The following is a 22,294-nucleotide window of genomic DNA, read 5'->3' as shown; positions in this document are numbered from 1 at the left end:
GTCTTGGATTTCATGACTACTCTTCTCAATTTCTCCCAGTCTTGGCTTGGTCCCATAGTGATAGCCACAGAAATGTCTACTACCAGCAAGCAGACATTATAATATAGGCTATCTCTTGTTTTCCATAATCTGTTCTGATATGTATGTTTTGATTTTTATTCTGTTTGTACCTTGTCTAGGTCTAAAGGATAGTACATAAAAGACGAAAGTACTTTAAGACATTTATAAGGATGCTGGTCCCAACTTCATTCTCTTTTGTACAAAGTATATATCAACAGTTTTAAAAACAGAAAAAACAAGAGCAGCTGGATATTTAACCTACCAAGTTTAGCTTGAACTACATGTAAGTAGAGTGAAGATGTTCAAAGTGTTCTGAACTACAGTTGGAAACTTAAGCAATAGATGGGTGTGTTGGGGGGGTGGAGCTGGGCAATGAAGGACTTGTTGGCTGAAAGAATAGAGAATGGTTGGGGAAGAAAATGAAAGCTGGAAAAACTGGAGGCTGAACTTGAACTATGGTTATGCAACAAGGTGGAGGAATCCACCATGGGGGGAGGGTTATGGGAGGGGTGGGGGGAATCCCCAGCGCCTATAAAACTGTACTACATAATACAATGTAAGCAACAATAAAAAAAAAAAAAAAAAAAAAAAAGAAAAAAAAAAACAAAAAAAAAACTGGAGGGAGCCTTTGAAGGAAAGATCCAGTAATCTGAACTTGATAAGGAGAACAATGGAGAGAGGGACTTGACCTGGTCAAAGCTGTGGGTGAGAAACAGGTTTTAACTAACTGGTAACGTTGAATGCTTACTGGTTCCTGGATGCCTGAATTGTGTATTAGACCCATTGTTGTTGCTGTGAAAAGCCATGAAGGACATTACAATGGAAAATAAATGAGGAAAAATTCTATGGTTTGGAGATTTCTGAGTTTCAATGCAAAAGTTTTCCTTTAAGCAAATCAAGCACAGTTTCTCTTTCTCGAGGGGTAGCCTTCATTTTGATCTTGTCAATTTTATTTTTTCAAATATGCTTTCTAATTTTTATTTCTGTAGGAATTTATGTCAGTTACAACTAGGTATTTCTCTACTTCCTGTTGTAACAAACGTATACTCAGACATTTCTAGTAGTTTTCGGTTAGCCTTTTACTATGAAGGTGGTTTCATGTTAATCATTTATAGTAACTCCTATAAAGCATCAAAATTTGATAATTGAAGCTGTTTTAAAAACTGAAGCATACAAATCAAATACCTATCTATAAAGAGAAAATGAAGCTGTATTGATAGCTAGATTGAGCTGTGCATTACAATTGTATTGCCAGTAAACATATTTGAAAAGTACTTTAAGAAATCATAAAAACAGAATTAGTTTACTTTAATGCAAAATTTTTAAAAATCTGTTCATAAGAAGGCCTTAAATTCATAGAAATCTATATCATGAGAATACCATGAAGGGACTTCAAATGTTTTTTGTACTGTATTTTTCGTTTTGTATTTTTAAAATTGTATACATTTTATTTCTAGTAATTTTTACATATTAGGATGCGAAGGGTCAAGAGCTAGTGGAAAGTGGATGAGACCATTGTTTTCATGTTCTCTTTTTTTCCTTCCTGTATCTGGGAGGAGGGGAGAGATAAGGGGAGAGGCCACACTCAGCCTCCCATCCATCCCAGGGTTCCTGATGTGTGGCATACTCCAAGGGTCCCACTCAAGTGGTTTTGATAGTTCAACAGTTCTGTGTTGCTGCCAGTCTTGCCACTCCAATCTCTCTAGACTCCACTGGATGGCATAGTGCACCTTAGGGTCTCCATTTGCCCAGGTATTCAATGCCAACTCTTTGCTGGGGTAGTTGATCAATTTGTTCTGTCCTCCACCCTCTGTTATGGTGTCCTCTGCAGGCTTCAATGTGTTGCCATATCCTTCCTGTGAATATGAATCCTGGGTATGCTGTCCACTGCTCCATCTAGGCCATTAAGGCTCTGACACATACACTCCAGTCAAACCATGGAACGTGCAATTTCTCCATGGTTGGGGTTCTGAGTCCAGCAGCTCAGTTGGAGGGATTTCCAAAGAAACTTTACCTGAGGCGATCCCAGACCTAATTCTTGTATGTGAATGCAATACAGGGTCCAGTGCAGTCTGTTGTCCAAATTGGCCTACATACACACTGTTAGTTGCAATTGCTTGATTAGTTCTGTCTCCAGCCTGTCTTCTATACAAACTAATGGGTATTGCAGTGCAGCCCGATCCTGCCCATCGCACACTCAACCCCCATGCAAACCAATAGGAGTTACAGCCTAGTTGGGACAACCCACAATAACCTCCACCAGGCCTGCCTCCTGTTCTGGCTCTCATGCTTGCCAGTATGTACAGCAGACTGCTCCAGTCTGTCCCACATTCCATTCAGCTCTCATGTGTGTCAATGGGCCTTGAAGCCTAGTTCAACACAACCAGCACCCCATCCAGCCCTCAAATGTACTGGTGGGTGCCACACTCTGTGTAGCCATGCCTGTCCCAGTCCTAGTTCTCATGCTCCCCAGTGGGGGTGGCAACCCAAGAGAGGGAAGTGCCCACTGTTTCCTTAATGGGTTTACTCCCACTCCTGGATCTTACACTCTCCATGTGGTACTGCAGTTTAGCTTGACAGTTCCCCCCTTGCCATTATCTGCTAGCTGATGCTATGGCAATGAACTTGTAAAAATTTTTGTGTGCAAATGAAGGTACTTCTATATGTATATACATTAAAACTATTGACCATGTGATTTAACATTTTCTTTGATTCTTTGATTATTAAAGTAAAACTTGAGTATATAAAGAAAAGTATGGATAACAGCAACATCATAGTGGGATGCTAAGTTAACCTCCAATTGTGTTTACCACAGAGGAGAAAGTTGTTGAAGTGCTTTTTGGCTAAAAACATCGCATTGACTCAGTCCTTTCAGTTGCAGAAGTTGCGTCCATAACCTTTCGTGATTGTAACTCAGTCTCTTGCCGATTAGTATAGCTTCATCTTATGCATTTTTTTTCTTCCACAGTCATGCAGTTACGCGAATGCTTAGGTGTAGGAAGGCGCAAGGAGAAACCAGTTATTGGAAGATAATGGTTTTGGCACTGAACACTGAGTATTCTACATGAGTCATTGTACAAATTGAACAGATGTTGGAGACAAGTTGGGAAACATAACAAACCTGATTCTCGTATATCATGGTGTACTTTTAAGCGCCTTCAAGGGTAGATGTGCCATTTAAACAACTAATTTACTACTGGGGAGCAACATAAACATTAAGGAAAATTGAATACTACATTTAGTTCAATTGAGTATGTCAAATGACAATTTGAATATCACTCTGAGAATTCAGTGGTTGGAAAATCTACTTGCCTTTCTCTGCAGTGAGGATACCTCATGCCCAACAGATGTAACATTTAGAATTGATGTCTGAAAGGCTCCCTAGAGGAAGAGTGGACAGTATTCCTTGGCTGACCCATGTTAACCCATCATACTTGTATAGAGAAAAAAAATTTGTTCTGGTCTCCTATGGCAGCATGGCTGTTTGCTTATGTTTGTCATTTATAGGATGGAAAATGTCTGGGCAGCTTCCTCCATAAGGTCATTTTTTCTTTGAAGGATATTTTGAACGTCACAGTTGTGGTATCTGTATCATCATCAGGGTCTGGCCCAAGTCAGATAAGCTTTTGGGTATTTTATTTCTAAACTATTCCTAGTTTCATGATCATGTCCTTTGATTGGGATCTTTTTTTAAAAAAAAATTTTCATTATATTTTTGGCAATCTTTACATTGTTAATTAGGGTAAAAAGGTACAAGGGCTATAGGAAAGTAGGTGAGACCACTATTTCCCTATTGTTTCCTTCATATATCTGAGGTAAAGGGAATATTGAGGGAGAAGCCCCACCCAGTCTCCCACCCACCCCAGGTCCTGGATGTAGGGCATTCTCTGAGATCCTTGCTCAAGTGGTTTTGATAGTTCACCAGTTATAAATCGCTGCCAATCTCGTCACTCCAGGCACGATGAGGCTGTTGAAGAATCCACTGATTGACATAGTCTATCATAGAGTCTCCATTTGTCCAGTATTTTGCTGCCAACATTTAGCTGAGGAGTTTGTTTGACCTGTTAAGGTGCCTATATCAGGCATGGAAAAGCTGAGCTGCTCTATCAAAAGAGGTGATGAAAAAGTGATTTTTTACAACATTTACTTCCCCATTAAACAAGTCACTTTTTACCCATGAAATTATTGAAATACATGGATCCATCCATGCTTCATCAATCACTTTCTGTATGGTTGAACCTGATGGAGAGCCATATCTGTGTTCCAGCTTGCAGGATGGCACATAGAAAGAGTAAGTCTCCTTGAAGCAAGTTGAATAGAATAATCTGATGTTCACACATTGGGGAGAACTGAGATCCAACTATGTTCTTTCACTGGGCATCTTTAGGTACTTCTTAAACTCTGTCACTGTGAAACAGGTGCAGAGGATGACTACCAGCCATCGCTGCCACACGCTCTAGTCTTCTTTGTAGCAGTTCCAACAGGATGGAATTTGGCGTAGCCAGACTGTTATGGGTAGAGCATGGACACAGCGAGTAAGAGGTCAATTTTTGAAGAACCTTGGGATGGTGGGATCCCTGCTTCTGGAACTTTTCAGAAGGCCTTCTCTAAGGCAGTCATGTCCCATCTCACCACCTCTGCCTTTCTTTGTACAGGGGGCTGAGGGCAAAGCCTGCTTGGTGTTCCTGAAAGGCTTTCTACTGGGTTGCCTGCACTGCTGTCACCAGCTTGAAATTCCCAACTGCTTTCCTGTAACTGTTCTGTGAAAAGGTTTGAGCTAATAGAAGGCTTATGTGAGCAGTGAGCCTGCTAGGAAGGAATGTGTGCATTAGGTGTGGTTAGCCTGACTACACAAAGTCTGCTGATAACACAGGACTGTCTGACTCTGCAGGACCCTGAGATATTGGGCCAGGACCTGAGTCCAGACTGGGACAGCAGAAGCAGCAGGAAGGTACAGGTTGGTGGGTGGATTATCTCATTTGGGAGTGCTGCTTGATTCTGTAGGAAGCTGGTCCTGTTTGTTCCCAGAGTCTGTCCTTGTGACATCTGTATAAATATTAACTTCATGGACAGAAATTGGTAGTTCTGGGAAAGTAGAATTTGTTAGTAAATGATTACAAAATAAAAGCATACATAGAAATAGTACAATAAGGTATTTGCCAAACAGTTGTTACAGATCTTCAAAGAAGACCCGAGCCATCTTCTGTTGCTTTCCCAGTTCATAGGCAGAGAGCTGCATTGGGAGTGGAGCAGCTGGAACTAGAACTGGTACCCATATGGGATGCCAGTACTCCAGGCAGAGAATTAGTTTGCTGAGCCATCATGCAAGCCCCCGGATGGGCCAAGTATTAATATAAAGTGAAAATCTTCAGGTTTGCATGATGGCTCAAAAGGCTAATATTTTATCTGCAAGCACCGGCATCCCATATGGGCACCAGTTTGTGTCCTGGCTGCGCCACTGCCAACCAGCTCCTTATAATCTAACAAAGCAGTAGGAGATGCCCCAAAGCCTTAGGACCCTACACCTGCATGGAAGACCTGGAAGAAGCTCCTAGTTTGGGAGCAGCTCAACTCTACCCATTGCGGCCGTTTGAGGGGTAAACCAGCACATGGAAGATCATTCTCTGTGTGTCTCTCTGTAAATCTGCCTTTCTGACAAAAATAAATCAATCTTAAAATGAAAACTTTCTTCAAAATTGGTAAAATAGCTACAAGAGTTGTGAGCAGGCATGCAAAATTTTATACAAGGCATGAAATTATTTTTGTTCAAAATTCATGATTTTCAGGAAACGTCAAATCAACATTTTGTATACATTTGTATTTTAAATTAATAGTTACATGGAACTGATTCATATGAGGAACTAAATCTTGATTTTAATTATATACTAGATTCACCAGCTCTGGATATACAAACTTTGTATCCTGCAATGATTTTACAGAATGTTTGGGGGCAGTCGTGGTGCAGCTGGTTCAGCTGCTGTGTGGGACACCCACATTCCATATTGGACTGTTAGTTTGTGTCCTGGCTATTCAGCTTTGGATCCTGCTTCCTGCTAATTTGCCTGGGAAGGGGCCCAAGTACTTGGGTTCTTGCCACCTACTTAGGAGTTCCAAGCTCCTGGCTGCATCCTAGCTCAACCCTGGCTCTTGTGAATGATTCAAGAATGAGCAGCAGGTGGACAATCTCTGTTTCTCTTGCTGTCCATTTCCCTGCTTTTCAAATAAATAAGTCTTAAAAATATCTCAAGGGTGTCACAGCCTCTAAAATATTAACAGCTACAGAAGCATCAGAATAAATATATCAAAATTAAAAACCATACAAGTTTCAGTCTTGCGTTTGCAGTGATGCTAATGCTATGTCCAATTATGTTGCATTTATTTTGCTAAAAGCGTAACTTTTGGTGGCCTAATAAGTGAATTATATGAAAGAAAAATCTGATAGTCAATCAGAATGTCTCATTAGTAAGGAAATACTTATTGTGTCAAATTGTGGCATAAAAGTTGTATGTAATTTGTAAATCTGTTTTGCATCTATTACAATGACTGCTATTGTGTTTCATTAGTAATAAAACATTGTTAGGGAGAAGAGTTTCTATTTTTGTGTCTTAAAGCTATTCCTGTCCCCTTAAGGTCCTGCATTCTCTGGGACCTATGAATTATGTGGCTGGTCCTAGCCCGGGACCACCTTGTCTCCTCAACTCTTCTGGATCCACCTCTTTGCTCCCTTTTGCACCTGCTGCAAACAACATGGAGTCTCAGACCCTTTCTTCCTTCAGACATATGACTGCTTTGAAGGTTTTAAAAGATGTGTAGTATTAGCAAAGGGGAAAGGCAAGGCAAGGTGAGCCACTTCTTTTCCTGCTGGCTTAGCTCTTGCTCAGCATTGCCGATTGTCGGTATAAGCCACAAAAGCCTGACATAGAGTTTGTTCACAGCTTAGAGTTGTTCCAGAAAGGCAGGGTTTTGGAGCAGAACTTATGATGCTGCTTTGGGATGTGCAATGCTTGGATTTGAATCCCGTCCCTAGCTTCAATTCTTGCTTCTCGTGAATGCATACACCCTGGAAAGAAGCCACTGATACAATAATTGGGTCTCCACTACTCATGGAGGAGATCCAGATTGAGTTCCTGGCTCCTGATTATGGCCTGAGAGAGCCTCAGATGTTGTAGGTTTTTGGAAAGTGAACCAGCACATGGAAGCTCTGCTTTTCAATTATTTAAAATAATTTTTTTTTTCAAATTTCTAAAAAGACATGTCATTTTTGCTTTCAAAAGATATTTTGAACACTCATGTTACAGGAGTAAGATCCAACAGTAGTTCTCCCTCTGATCTTACATGGCCCAGTTGCCTGCCATGGTTTCTCACTGCAGTTGGATTGAGTGAAGTCACAGTGGAACAAAGGAGGTAGCTAGAGGGAGATGTCTAAGTTGCACCATCTCTGACACAGGCAAGGGGAATGGAGCAACTCAGAGGTGAGAGAGAAGGTGTGCTTAGTGGAATCAGACACTCATGGACTTCTATGCAAGGAACACATAAAAATGGGAAAATTAATGCATAGAAGCAAAATTAAAATGTTGATTTGGTTATTTATAGCTGGTGTTCTTGAACAGTGGTTTTACTACCTATTACTTATTGAATTCTTTAAAAAGATTATCTGAAAGTTATAAAGAGAAGATTTTTTTTTGCATCTATTAATTTTTGTTTTAAAAGTAGAGTTTTAGAGAGGAGAGAAAAAGAGATTTTCCAAGTGCTGGTTCACTCCTCAAATAGCCAAAGCAGCTAGAGCTGAGCTGCTCTGAAGCCAGGAACTGCTTCTGGGTCTCCCACATGAGTGCCGGGGCCTGAGTACTTGGCAATCTCGCGCTGCTTTCCTAAGCATGTTAACAGGGAACTGGATTGGAAGTGGAGCAGTAGGGACCCAAACTGACACCCATATGGGGTACCAGCACCATAGGTGGAAACTTAACTTTCTAGGTCATACAATTGGTCCCTGAATTTTACTTAGTGGAGGGTTAAATTTGTAATTACAAATAAAATTAGAAGTATGTCATTGTGAAAACTAAAAAAATAGGAAGAGGGGATTGGGAAATATTATGCACATAAATATGTAATACTTATTCCCTTTATATAATTTTTTAAATTAAAAAGGAATGAATGTTTGGCCCAACAGTTAAGGTGCTAGTTAAGACACCCACATCCCATGTAGGAGCACCTGGATTTGGTGCTAGCATCCAACTTGCTGCTCTTGCAGACTTTTGATGACAGCAGGTGATGGCTCAAGTGGCTGGGTTCCTACCTCCCCAGTGGGAGACTTGGCTCAGATTCGTGAAGCCCAGCTTTGGCTTAGCTAGGTATTTGGGGAATGGACCAGTTAGCTGACAGATTTCTCATCTACAACCTAAATATTTAGACATGAATTAATATCTCAGAGCCTCTGGGGTTTGCAGAGTAATAGTCTCTAAAGATGTCCATGTGCTGATCCCTGGAAGTTCTTCATCATTCAGCTTACATGAGAATAGGAAATTAAAACTGAAATGGATGTAAGTGCTGCTACTCAACTCACACTAAAATACAAGGATTTTTCTGGATTATCTGGGTAGGGCCTTTAAAAGTGAAGGAGACACAAGAAGGATGCCAGAGATGCGAGTCTGGTGGTGGATTTGAAGATGAACGAGGGGCATCATGAAGCAAGGTCTGTGGAAGCCTCTGGAACCTAGCCTTACCAGCACTGTTTGTAGCCCAGCTAGAGCAAGTGAGCTTTCTGACTTCTCCAACTGTGAGGAAATATAGTTCTATTATATATATATATATGTATATATTGCCACCCAATTGGTAGTATGATTTTTGAAGCAATTTTTACTTCTTTTGAGAGGCATGTACAAAGGGGTAGTAGTGGAAGGGGGAGAGAAAAGAGAGGGTGGACACTGCTATGTGTTGGCTCACTCCCCAGATTACTCATAACAAGCTGGGCTCATGTAGGGAACCAGAAACTCAAAACTGGTCTCCTACATGATGGCGGGGATCTGAGCTTTGAGTCACCACTGCTGCCTCCTGGGTCTGCAGGAGCAGGCAGCCAGGATCAGGAGCTGGCGTCTGGTATTGAACCCAGGCGTTCCTGGAATGTGCATGTGAATTGCTGAGCCAGTCATTCACTCATGGTGAATTTGTAAGGCAATGATAAGAAACTACTGCAGCCCCCTTGAATGTCTATATTCAAAGCATGGCTGTGTAGTCAAACCATTTAGAATTTATTCAATAGTTCCATTGCCTAGTATCTGATTGTGGGGGACAGTTAATAACTTTTCTAAGCCTTTTTCTCTTTTCTCTTTTAACTTTCTCCTCTGGTGTATCAAATAATTGCCCCATTGGCTGTATGCTGAAGAAAATTAAATGCAAAGCCTGTAATACTTACTGTAAAGTATTCCGTATATATTAGCTACAGAAATGTCAACATGCTGGAGTGTGGGTGAATTCTTCACTTGGAAGACAGTACTTCCACTCCCCTCTTTTCTGGTCTTTGGCTTCCACTTCTTTAGCTCCCGCAGAGGGCATGTTGATGCTTGATTCTCCAGGGCATTTACACAGGTGTCTCCTCTCAGGGGCCCTTATTGTTTCCATGCGGCCCTTTCTTATTTTATATATATTATATATATACACATATTATTTTATATATATTATATATATATGAAAGGCAGAGCATTGCAAAGAAAGAGATGAAGAGTAACCTTTCTTCAGTTGAATCACTCCCCAAATGACTGATGGCCAGGGCTGGCCCAGACTGAAGCCAGGAGCCTAGAACTCCATTCTGGTCTCCCATGGAGGTAGGAGGGTGGGGGCATAATTAGCCCACCTTCTGCTTTCCCAGGTGTTAGTTTGGAGCTAGATCAGAAGAGAAGCTGTTGAGACTCCTGCCTGCTATCATCTGGATGGCCCAAGCACTTGGACCCTTGCATGCATGTGAGAGACCCAGCTGAAGTTCCTGGCTCTGGATCAGGTTAGCTCCAGCTGTTGGAGCCATTTGTGGAGTGAGCCAAGAAGTGGAAGATCTCTCTATTTTCTAACTCTGCCTTTCAAATCTTGTTAGAAGAAATAGATGTGTAGTCATCATTCAGAATGCTAAGGGGATTGGCTCCAGTCCCTCCTTCAGGGGCCAACATCTGGATGCTCAGATTCTTATAGAATGGCATATCCCATCCTATGCAGATTAAATCATCTTGGAGTTACAAGCCCTTGTAAGATGTAAATACTGGTTGCATTTATTGTTTGGGAAGTAACGATGAAGCAGAGGTATAAAAACATCCAGTACAGGTGCAACCATCATAGGGCTAAATGAAGGCTCCATCTGAGGTTGGTGGAACTCATGGACACAGACATTGTGTGAAATGTGTGCCTGGGCTAGGCTGGCCAAGTGCTGATGATGGCTCTGGGTCTCAAAGTCTGTGCAAGATCTTGCAGGGTGTTGCCACTTCCTGGTTGGGTTGCATGATTGAGGAATCCTCAAGCATTGCCTGTTAATTGAGGACTTAAAGTGAAATGAAGAAATTCAGAGAGGGGGAAATTCAGCTGGAAAGTATTTGAGGCAGGGAGATGCTCCAGGAGTGCTTTGAAGCAAGCCAAGTTCTTGTAAGTATCTGGCTCCCGTTCTGTCTGCTGGTGAGCAGTATTGGGACGCCTGTCACAACATTGGCTTAGGAGGAGAGATGCAGAGAAAAAGTGACTCTGCTCTTGCAAGTTCTTGGAATAGGGCAGTTCCAAGCTTAGGAGACCTACAATTGCAGGAGAACTTTTCTACATGCTGTGTGAAGTTGCATTTCATTCTGGGTGCCATGGTGAGAAAGCCTAACTGGGGTTTGTAATGAGATTATCTTGTAATGAGATCTGCTGGAGAAACCATTTAGAGTCTACAAAAACCACATTATGTTCAAATTGCCAATGTAAAAAAATGTATAAAAAGCCACTTGAAACATTACCGGCTGAATGAAAACTTGATTTCCGAAAGTCATTGTTTATTATGAGAATGTGGAAAGTCAATTTTACAACAAATGCACAAAGACTATATTCGTGTTTCATAATCACTGGCCTATGAGGATTCATATATTTGCTTTGATATATAAAATGCAAAATGATTTTAAAGAGTAATTTGATTTTATTTTAACATAAATGCTGAGAACACATAAAATACAATTGTTTTCAAATACTGCCACACACCAGGAAGCTTCACACGAGTTGTTAGGTCCCTGAATGAGTTGGTGGTGTGGTCTTCCTGTGGTGTCTGCTGCTGAGAAAGGTACTGGCTTCAGAGTGGTTGCCACATTTCTTCCCTTGGGCACGATGCTGAAACTTTGGTCTTGACAGCATCTTCAAAGGTGTTTTTATTCTATTAGCGTAAATGCAGTCAGACTAAGTAACTTAGTGTTTGACCTTGTTACTAGTACAGGAAGCTTGATAATTTCAACATACATCAATTGGTCAAATTGTAGCCTTTTCCTATAGCCATGTTAATCAATTTTGACTCTTAGGAAATCTGACCTGATTTTTTTTTTTATCTCTGTGGAAAAGCTTTGGTGTTCTTTTGGCCAGGCTGTATCTCTTAATTTTGGCAACAGTCTCTTCCTCTGCTCTAGAAAGACCCTGGGATTGCTGGGTAACAGTAACTGTTCTACTCATGCAGCTAAAAGCATGACACAGTGCAATTTGGCTTAAAGAGAATTGGTCTTCTTATGAAAGGCAGTGATGTTTGTGAAGACGTAAGCCACAGAGATGTACATACTTCACATGCCTGCAAAACTGATACAGCTAACTGCAAATCTAAAAGATATGACTGACAGGGAGAAAAATTGCCACAAAAGGAGCTCCCTTAGATAAAAGAAAAAAAAAAATAGCAGAATGTGCAAAATGAGGAGTAGGGCGTCAGATGTAAGGGTGCTTATCCCAAGGAGTGGTTGCCAGAAACAAGATTTCGTGTCTGCTTCATGGCAGGAGCAAGCCAATGATGCCCATTAGAAAGGAAACCTCACTAGAACTCACGGTGAGGCTCCATAGCCTCTCGCATGGGCAGGGTCTTGGGCTCATTTCTTCCCAGCAGGTGCTTCTCGGGAACTCCAAGCTAGAGAGCAGCTGTCACATGACAGTGCTTGGAAACTGTGTGTGCCCGCCCTTGTTGGTGAATAAGAACACATGGATTTTTTTGCCAGGCTGGCCTAAATTCATCATGCTCCTTCATCACCCACCCTGACCTGAGACACTGACAACACTTAAGTCATGAAATGTCTTGGTTAAACACATGAAGTTGACCTATATAGCACTTTTAATGTTTAACTCCATTTTCCCCACTAACTTTTTAAACTCTAAGAGAGAGAGGATGAAAAGTGTCCCATTTGTGCCATCTGTTGACTCACTTCCCAGATACCCACAATGGCCTGAGCAGATCAAAGCCAGGAATTGCGAACTCAATCCAGGATCCCCACACGGGTGGCAGAAACCCAGTCATGGGAGCCAACACCACTACCTTGGTGGGCCTTTGCTAGCATGCAGTGGGAAGGGTGAGTCATATCAGGGGATCCTACCCTGGCACTTCAGCATGGGACATAGGCATCTTAATCACTAGATCAAATGTCTACTTGAGAAGAGTAGGCACATATCCAAATTGCAGCAGTGGGTGTATAAGGATTTTGGCTTACAGATTTTGACCTGATAACTGCTAAAGGGCTTTCCTCCTCTCACCACAGTATTCTTTGCTTGACATAGATTCAGTGTCAGATGAATTGCTGTACATCTCTAGTGTCTAGTGTGTATCTTACCTAAAGCTTTAGTCACTCTTAACCTCTTTGTGCCTTAATTCATTCTGTCTCCACAGTTGGCTTTGCTATGGTTCATAGGGGATAGATGTTGTTCATGTTTACCAGTTAAAAAAAATGTCTGAGTCCTGTAAAGACTTCTGGGAAAAAGTTCAGCAGCACTTCCTCCCTTACCTTTTTTGCATACTCTTCCACCTTCCTCTCGCTCTCCCTTCCCTGTTCCCCTGAGCTCTTGGGTACTGTGTATATATTTTTCTAGTCTTAGAAAACTGGCAGCTATGACTCTGGAATGCAAGCGATTAAATTGTGCTTGGGTTTAGTTTCAAGCAAGGTTGTCTGCCCCCCCTCTCTCTGCCCCCAACCCATTAGGTCTAGTCTGTGTGATTTTGTTATACAAAACCCTGATAACTAGGGATACGAGGAGGAATGGTCTGTGTTTGTGCTGGGAAGGGAGTGCTGGGGTAGGGAGGTAGAGGAAACATGAGAGGAAGAATGCCCCGTGTTCAGCAGAGTGTAGATCATCTGACAAGCCATAAATGATGTTGTGGTAGTGAAAGTCTAGTTTCCTGGAGCAATCAACTCCCTTTTCTGTATAGGAGTCAAAAGTTAGAAATTCTATTGCTAGATGTTATTACGTTGGACATTGTATGTTTGTATTGGTCCCCTCGAAGCCACATTCTTTTCCAATTATCTCGATTGTGTTAGAGAACTCATTTATCATTCCTTCTGTGCCTAAACATGCTGAGGACATTTGCAGACATCAGAGTTGGGACTTGTCATTTCCTGCAGGTTACCCCTTTAAGCACATGGCATTTTAAAAACATGTTGAGCAGGCCATCTGTCACAAGTGAATTACTCATTTCCCAGCCTTCGTAAACAGAGCATACTGGTCCGTCCCCGGGGTGGGGGTAGGTGTTTTCTGCCCACTGCAATTTCAGAGTAGGTAGGATTCAGAGAAGGGAACTCAAGCTCATGAAGGACATTGGCCCAGATCAACAAAGATCATTTCATTTAAGTCCAAGTTTACGTTTTTTCCCTACAAGGTTGCTTTTATTTTAATCTTGCCAAGGCTATTATTGTGAATAATTTCTTGTCTGGTTATCTGGCAAGTATGAGTATTCATATTAGGATGAATGTTTATGAACAAATCTCTTCACAATTACGGTTTTTCAAATAGAGTAATACTTACAGTTGAGGTTATCTGATAGTTATTTGGGGTTTGCTTAAGTGTGAAGGGTCAGAAGCAGAAGCCAGGAGGATCCTCCATTCTTCCCTTGAACAAGGGGTATGTATTGCATGGGAGCAAGTCCGTGGCCTGTGCAGCTGGGGAAGGGACTGAGGGCAGGCTGTGGCCTGTGCAGGACTCTCCCCTGGGGCTTCAGAGAGTGGCATCTAATCGCTGGCTGTCCAGTCTGGAAGACAGATGAAATGCTACAGTGCCAGTGTTCTGAACGTCAGCCGATGTCTTAAGAATGACAATGCTTTGGAAAAGTCTAAATTACAGTGAGGAACAATCAGAGAAGGTGATTTAATACAGTCTTGATGAGACTTGGAAGTGAATTTTTAGACAGTGGTGGAATCATCTGTAATTTCATTTTTATTTCAAGAGGTAGAGAAAACAGAGAGATCTATCTTCTGGTTGAGTCCCAAATGCCAGCAATGGCTACAACTGGCCTGGCCCAAAGCTGGGAGTCAGGAACTTGGTCTGGCTCTTCCATATGGGTAGTGGAGACTGAACCACCTAAGGCATCACCTGATACCTTCCAGGGTATGCATGAACAAGAAGCTGGAGTCGGAAGTGCCATGTACCCAGGCTTTCCTATGTGGAAGGCAGGCAACCTAAGAATTGCATTTTCACCTATTCTTCCAACTGTCTGTTCCTGTAATCTGTTAATTGCAAATATTTTTCATAGTTCTTTTTGCAATAAATTCTAAGTGTATATGTTTATTCTATTCTTGTTCCTAGGTTATGGAAGGCTGCAAAGTCACAAATTGTCTTAGCCTCTAGATGTTCGGCACTCAAAGTAGACTGAGCTAAACTGGGATTACAAATAGATTTAATTTGTGGATTTAATTTTTAACTCTGTTAACTTGTGAAATGAAATCAGCCCAATTTGCATAGCTCAACAATAAGAAAAATGCCACAGAGTGTCTCTTTAAACAGATGGTCTTAGTCCATTTTCTGTTCCTATAACTAAATACCCGAGACTGGATTATTGACAAGAGAAGGTGTTTATTTTGGCTCATGGTTATGGGGACTGGGAAGTCCAAGAGTATAGCTTGCAGAGATTGGAAGTTACCTTGTGACGTTCTTTCCAGGAAAGCATTACAAACAGTCATGGCATACAGTATTTTCCAGTGACTTTTGGAATCAATTGCATCTGTATCTTTTAGGATTTTTAGCCTCTAAAACTACTATTTTAATCATACAAGCTCTATTTAGACATTTTCCTCCCTTCATTTTTCCCCCTGTCTTTCCTGCTCTCTGAACACTTCGTTGAACTGTATAAAGATTCTAAAAAAAAAAAAACAAAAAACTTTAGATGGCTGTTTTGAGTGGTTTCTGATCTTAACGCTGGACTTCCTGCTTTTTATGACTTACTCTTTATTTTTACCCTAATTAGATTAAAATCTGCTGGCAGGGTTCTAATTCTATTTTATTACAATTTGACTTGAGATGTTGACTGATGACATGGAACTGCTCTCTAACTTCTGTTTTCGTCTCCTCTCCTCTTGGAGTGCCCAGTAACAGATGCATTTTGGTTTCCTGATCATGATTTCTGGATAATTTTACGATGACTGATTTTTCTATAGAATGATAGATCTTCCATCCTGCTGTCAGGCAGGCAAGAAGTATATTCAGCTCTGACTTTTAGGAATTCAAGCTGAAGGCCAGCTGGCAGCATGTCTATTAGAGCATAGCTTTATTTCAATGGGTGGGGAGACATGAGTCAGAGTGCAACTTGAGGACATTTAATGCAGGGAGTTGCTTTAGGTTTTTGCTGAACATTTGTCTGCCAGAAATGGTTTCTCTGGAATTAAAAGATGTAAAAACACCCCAGTGCAGTAGCATAGTGGCTAAAGTTCTCACCTTGCATGCTCCGGGATTCCGTATGGGCTCTGGTTCGTGTCCTGGCTGCTCCACTTCCCATCCAGCTCCCTGCTTGTGATCTGGGAAAGCAGTCAAGAATGACCCAAAGCCTTGGGACCCTGCACCTGCGTGGGAGAGTGGGAAGCTCCTGGTTTTGTATTAGCTCAGCTCTGGGGAGTGAACCAGCGGATGGAACATCTTTATCTCTCGCCTTCTCTGTGTAAACCTGCATTTCCAATAAAAATTTTTAAAAATCTTTAAAAAAAAAAAAGCCCAGAAGCAGAACTTTGTTAGTCCAAAGAGAGGAGCTGCAGTGAGGGTGATCTTCACCTGGTGTTTGCAGCAAGTGATCGTGGCACTTCCTTTCAAATGCATATTTTATTTAAGAATTAAATATTTGCGAAGAGAAGGAGATGCAAGAGTGTCTTGACATGAAGTGGTTTATTCTTTTAAGGCCCCCAACAAGTAGGAATAACTGAAGCCAGTAGGTAGGAACTCAGTCTTGGCGTCCCATGGAGGTGGCAGGGACATGAGTACCCGAGCCGTCCCTTGCTGCCTTCTAATATGTGCCTTGGTAGGAAGCTGGAATCAGAAGCAGAGACTCCAACCAAGGCACTCCATTCCGAGATGCAGATGTCCCACACAGCAGCTTATCCACTGAACTAAGTGCCTACCTCAAACACATTTACTTAGCAAGCATTTGTGAGTACCTGTCATCTTGTTTAGAAAAAAAATGTAAGTTAAAAGGTGCTAAGGGGAAACTTGCTCCCTCAGTAACAAACGAAAATGTGGTTTAATAGTGTGGTCTACTGACAAATGAGAGTAGTTTATGTGAGCACCTCTGCATTCTTAGGAAGGGTGCATAGAAGGCATGGTGGGGCCTGGGGCTCATGTGTTAGGGGAAGAGGCAGAATCTCAAGGGGAGTATGATTGGCAGGGGTAGCTAGGAAAACTGGCCCCTGCAGCCCAGGGTCCTGTATCATGGCTTGGCACTGACAAAATGGAGCATATCCACTGAAGGCTTAGAGATCGTAGCCCCTCAACTGTTGTCTGAGGATGAAAGCTTCAGGCCCATTGTTGGTTCTACCAGATATGGGGTAGGCTCCTTGGAACCTCGTAGCATCTCAGGGAGGGAACCCTGCAAGGCATGTCTGAGTGGTATTTCACACTAAGTGGGAGAAGTTGGCATTAATTTAGAAGAGTAAAGTGATATGGTTTTTTCTTGTATTCTAGTGATAGTTAGATCCTTGCTCACTATGCCCTCAGTGTCATTCTGAGCTGGCTGGTGGCTCTGCGAGTCAGTTCTTGATTTGGCTTCTCATGTTTGGCTCCTTTACTGCACACCTCACCCCTACCCACTTCCAAAGCTTCTCTTTCTCTGTTTCATTCTTTCAAGTCTAGATATCATAAGAAAAACCCTACAGAGTGTGATTAAATCCAGAACTGAGCCCTTGCGACCGAAAACCATGCATTAAAAGTGCAACCTCTGTAGATTTGAATAACGCTTTAAAAATCTTAAGAATGGGGCCATTTCCTATGCTTATTGTGAGTGGTCCTTCGCTTCTGTTCTCATGTCATAGTTCCCTCTCCCTTTCTCACCTTCCTTTGGCCACACAGTTCTCCATGCTGATCCTGACGCCTTGGGCTAGGTTCTTGCTTGAAGAATCTTAACTGGTAGACTTTTCTGTTGGAACCTTCTCTGAGATGTGGCTAAGTCCCTCATCTCTTTCAAGTTGTTGCTCAAATGTCCAGTGTTAATGATAACTGCCCTGTCATTTATGGCCTTCCAACATGATAGATGATGATTTTCATTCTTATTATATGTGTTGCTATTGTTTGTCTAATAGTATAAGTTCCACAAGTCAAGGAATCTATTATGTATTAAATAATGGACCCCTATAACCTAGAGAAGGACCCAATTGCCTGAATAATGAGGAAATGTATCTAGAGCAACATGAGGCTTGTTGATTTTACATGGGAGATGGAGGAAAAGATGACAGCTCCAGTGCCTCAGTAAAGAACTTAAAATATCTTGTTGGAGATTGGTTTTCCAAGAGTCTTTTCTGTACTCTGACCTCAAGGGAGACTCCACCAACTTTTCAAGCTAATTCCCCACTCCCAAGTCAGTTTCCACTAGCATTGATTTTTTCCTCTCTCCTCTTGGAGATTCTAACTCCATTCATACCTAGTCAACTATCTTTTTTATTTATTAAAAAGGTGAGAGCTCTTCCATCTGTTGGTTCAATTCCCAAATAACTGCAGTGGCCAGAGCTGAGCCAATCTGGACCAGGAGCATCTTCCAGGTTTCCCATTTGGTTGTAGGGATCCAAGAATTTGGGCCAGCTTTTCTGCTTTCCCAGGTAATTAACAATGAACTAGATCAGAAATGGCGTATCTGGGACTCCAATCAGCATCCACATGGGGTACTGGCACCACAGGCAGTGTTTGGGTCTGCTATGCCAGCAAGCCAGCCCCCTACTCAGCAATCTTAAGGCTCAATGGATGCAGGGTCTTGTTAATATGACTCAACCTCCTTGGGAGGCTGATTAAGATCCAATTTGGTGCCTGGTACGATAGTATAGTGGTTAAGGTCCTCGCCTTGCAAGCCCAGGATCCCATATGGGCACCAATTCTAATCCTGGCAGTCCTGCTTCCCATCCAGCTCCCTGCTTGTGGCCTGGGAAAGCAGTGGAAGATGGTCCAAAGCCTTGGGACCCTGCACTTACGTGGGAGACCTGGAAGAAGCTCCTGGCTCCTGGCTTCAGCTCAGCTCCAGTCATTGGGGCCGTTTGGGGAGTGAATCATCGAGTGGAAGATCTTCCTCTCTGTCTCTCCTCCTCTCTGTATATCTGCCTTTCCAAAATAAATAAATAAAATAAAATGCTACTGGAGCATTCCCTCCGATTTTCTGTCTTCATAATCTTCTTAAAAATATGTGTCCAATGTCATGGCATTGCCAGGAGGGAATTCTTGCATGAGCCCCTGAGATTACACACAGCTTTCATTTAGTCAAATAGCCTTGTGGGAGGAACCAGCGATAGGGATCTGCAGTAGGTTTAAATTTGATGAGTCTGTAGAAAACTGCACTGACAAGCTGGGCTGTCAGGTTGGTCTTGCCTTCAGAGGTGACGTTGAGGCAGAGTTCAGGCTTCAAGCAGGGCTCAATGACAGAAGCGATGAGGACATCATACCATCAGCTCAGGGTTGGTCATTTCTGAGAAGCAGTCAAAAGATTAACTGCTAAAGGAGCAGGTAGAGCATTTGCTCAAGTCAACATTGCTGGAAGTAATTGCTGAAAGTCTCAAGGTAATCTCAGACTGTGAGTTGTTATCTCAGCAGTCTGTTAACAGAGACAGGAAGTCTGAAAAGAGCTGATCCCTCCCTGGGATGTATCTGCAGACTGTGGCACCATGAAATCTGGCCCTGTGCTGCAAACTGGTGGTCTAGTGCCTTGGTCAACTCGGTACTCATACCCTCTTGGAGGAACAGTGACTATTGCCTATGGGAATGCTAGTTTCAGGAGTGATATATCTTTAGTTAACTAAACTGGTTTTGGGTGATTATCAGAATATGAGGGGATTCAAAATTTCTTAGAAAATTGTTATTTTTAAAAGATCTTATTTGAAAGGCAGATTTACAGAGATGGTTCTTCAAATGACCCAAGTGGTTAGAGCTGGGCCAATTTGAGGCTGGGTGTAGTGGCCCTGGGCCATCCTCTGCTGCTTTCCCAGGCCATTAGTAGGACACTGGATGGGAGATAGAGTATCTGGAAGATGAACTGGTGCCCACATAGGATGTCAGCACTACAGATGGAGACTTAATGCTTGGGACTGGCACTCAGCTATAGTAAATTATCTCTTTTATGACACTTAGAAGAAAACTTTTTGAAACCTCCCCTCATATACTTCAAAGGATTAAGGGTAGGAACTTTCTAATTTGTTGATTCAGTACCATATTTTCAGGGCCTGTCCTAGTGTCTGTCACATTGGAGATAGAGTAAATAGTTGTTCACTGTTCAAGTAATAAATGAATCGTACATTAATCAAGATTCTGTTGGTTCAAATTCTAACATATTCCTCTTGGGATGACGGATGTTACTTGAGATGGTGTCTAGCTTGGGTTGCATGTTGTCTCAACGATTCTCCTTTTGTCACCCTTAAGTGTGAACTCAGACTACTGGAGGATGATATGCCAATGGAATTGTTAAATTCTCTGCAGACACTTGCTATGCTCTGTGTTAGACTGTTTCCCCAAAGCCTAGAACTGGCATGGAATTTCATCTGTCTCCTGTACCTGAAGGATGCATATTAATATTTTCTCTCAAAACACGTGTTGAGCTGGAAATTTGGCTTGGTCTTGGTTCTCTCAAACTGGCCTCGTATCAGCTGCTGACACGGTTGTCTTCAGGGGCAGGGGAGTGGGTGAGCTGGGAAGCATTGGGGTGAGCCTTGACCCCAGGGTTCTTGGTCATTTTTCACCTTTCGCTAGTTCTGTGGCTTTGTTCTCTTGCTTTCTTAACCCAATGGCATACCAATTCCTCTCTGTAAGATGCCAAAGGATAAATAGCTGCTTGTCTACTTCATGAGCCTTTCAGAAGACTCAAGTAAGATTTGTCTGAAGCACTTCATGAATTAGAAAGTTTTATGCAAGTTAAGTGGAAATTCTGAACACTTGTCCAGAAGAAATAAAGAAATTAAATAAGGGTATAATTTTATGAAAGTAGTACTGGTTAATGGAAGTACGGGCTTCCAAAGAATGAAGGCTAAAGTCCTAAGACCACATCTCCAGAAGAGGCATTCCACTGAGGAAGTTGCTTTCTGCTGAGTTTACCAAGAAGGCAGTGTGAGCAGGGAAAGCTGTGCGAGCAGTGCCATGTGTGACACTTGATCACGTACATTGGACCATTACATAGCACATGGCTTCACTGGAGTTATCCATAAGATGCTAAACATGAAACTAGAAGGTAGAAGCTACAGAACGAGGAGGTTTCAGCTTATTTTCTGATGAATGGATAAGAGCCCTGCGTGGGGAATGCACTAACCCTTGTGTGCGCTAGAGCTGCTCTAATGCAGCAAATTTTTGGACCCTCCAGTATGAACCACACAGAATCAGTCTCATAGTAGAATAAGTTACTTCTTTGTGGTTTCCTCTAAACTCGTGATAGGGAATCTTATAAAAATGCTCTGGTGAAATTTAGTCTTAGGCAATGAAAGGCCACAACTTGTAATTTAGTTTAGACACTGAAATTGTAGCCTATCACAAAACTTTTGTTTATATTTTGATCTTTCTCATAATACTACCATTGCATTATAACAAACATGTCAAGCCAACTAGGTCTTAGTATTTAGTGAGCTGAAACTCTGTTGTCCTTGATATAATTGAAAAGGAATCCATTGATGATACTTTTTTTGTTTTTATGGCTGCTCCATTGGAAAGTCAGGTAGTGGTTGATATACCCCTCTGCCTACCAGATTATGCTTTTAGAATTGTTTTTTCCCTGAAACTGTTGAATTTGGGGTCAGAGTTATTTTCTACAATGTGCTTTTCAGTTACTGATACAGTATTTCTTATTAAGTACTGAAAGGTTTTTATCCTGTCCCCTGCTATTATGTGGTCATTATTTAACAATATCTTCTTGACAAACAAAACAGTTAACTGAATATTCTTAAAGACAAATCTTCACATGTTCAAGATGATTTTCTTTATGAAATTTTCTTTTGCTGAGCCAAAGTTTGTACACATTTAACAAGGTACATATTACCAAATACTTAAGATGCTTTTAACACCGTTTCATTGAACTGGCTTATCTTAGGTGGTTGACCTTGGAAAATGTTTCTGGGTTTTTTTTTTTACCTTAAATTTATTGCCAAGTTTTAAATCAGTTGGATATTTGTTGAAATTTGAAACATGCTATAATTCTAAAAGCACAATGTATCAGAATGCAAATGTGTTAAGGAAAAAAAAAAGAAAGAACCAAGAAGCATCATTAATTAAAGTCATTTCATGTTCCTTATGCCAAAACAGAGGTTGACATTTTAACTGGCGTTTTGATTAAGGCAGGTCCGTGCACTTGAGGCACAGGGCATGGGGTCTCCAGGCTTATGTTTTCAGTATGCATCAGCTGACTGGTGCTGTTTTTATTAATTTCCTCTGTGCCACCACAGAATAGCATTTTATTAGGAAAGGTTTTCAAAAAGTGTTTGTTCAATTAGTAGCACTTCACTGTGACATAATTTTCAATCATCAGGAAAAATACTCCTATTTTTTCCAACCCAACTTGTATAGCAACTGAGAGGCTGCATGTGTGGGTTTTGACCATGGAGGGCCTGGCTCTGCATACCCCTTG

The 22,294-nt window shown here is 41.7% G+C and overlaps 1 protein-coding gene across 1 annotated transcript in view; it reads left to right on the top strand.

Annotated features, from left to right (window-relative positions):
• CORIN (corin, serine peptidase) overlaps window positions 1-22,294 on the top strand; it is a 197,838-nt gene that overhangs the window by 114,429 nt on the left and 61,115 nt on the right. The gene's annotated exons all lie outside the window — the stretch shown is intronic.

The sequence above is a fragment of the Ochotona curzoniae genome, unplaced genomic scaffold, assembly GCF_017591425.1.
Source record: "Ochotona curzoniae isolate NIBS_2020 unplaced genomic scaffold, NIBS_Ocur_1.0 scaffold_4505, whole genome shotgun sequence".
In the NCBI taxonomy this organism is placed as follows: Eukaryota; Metazoa; Chordata; class Mammalia; order Lagomorpha; family Ochotonidae; genus Ochotona; species Ochotona curzoniae.
The sequence above is the reverse complement of the archived record's forward strand: the minus strand, read 5'-3'. Positions and strand labels throughout refer to the sequence as shown.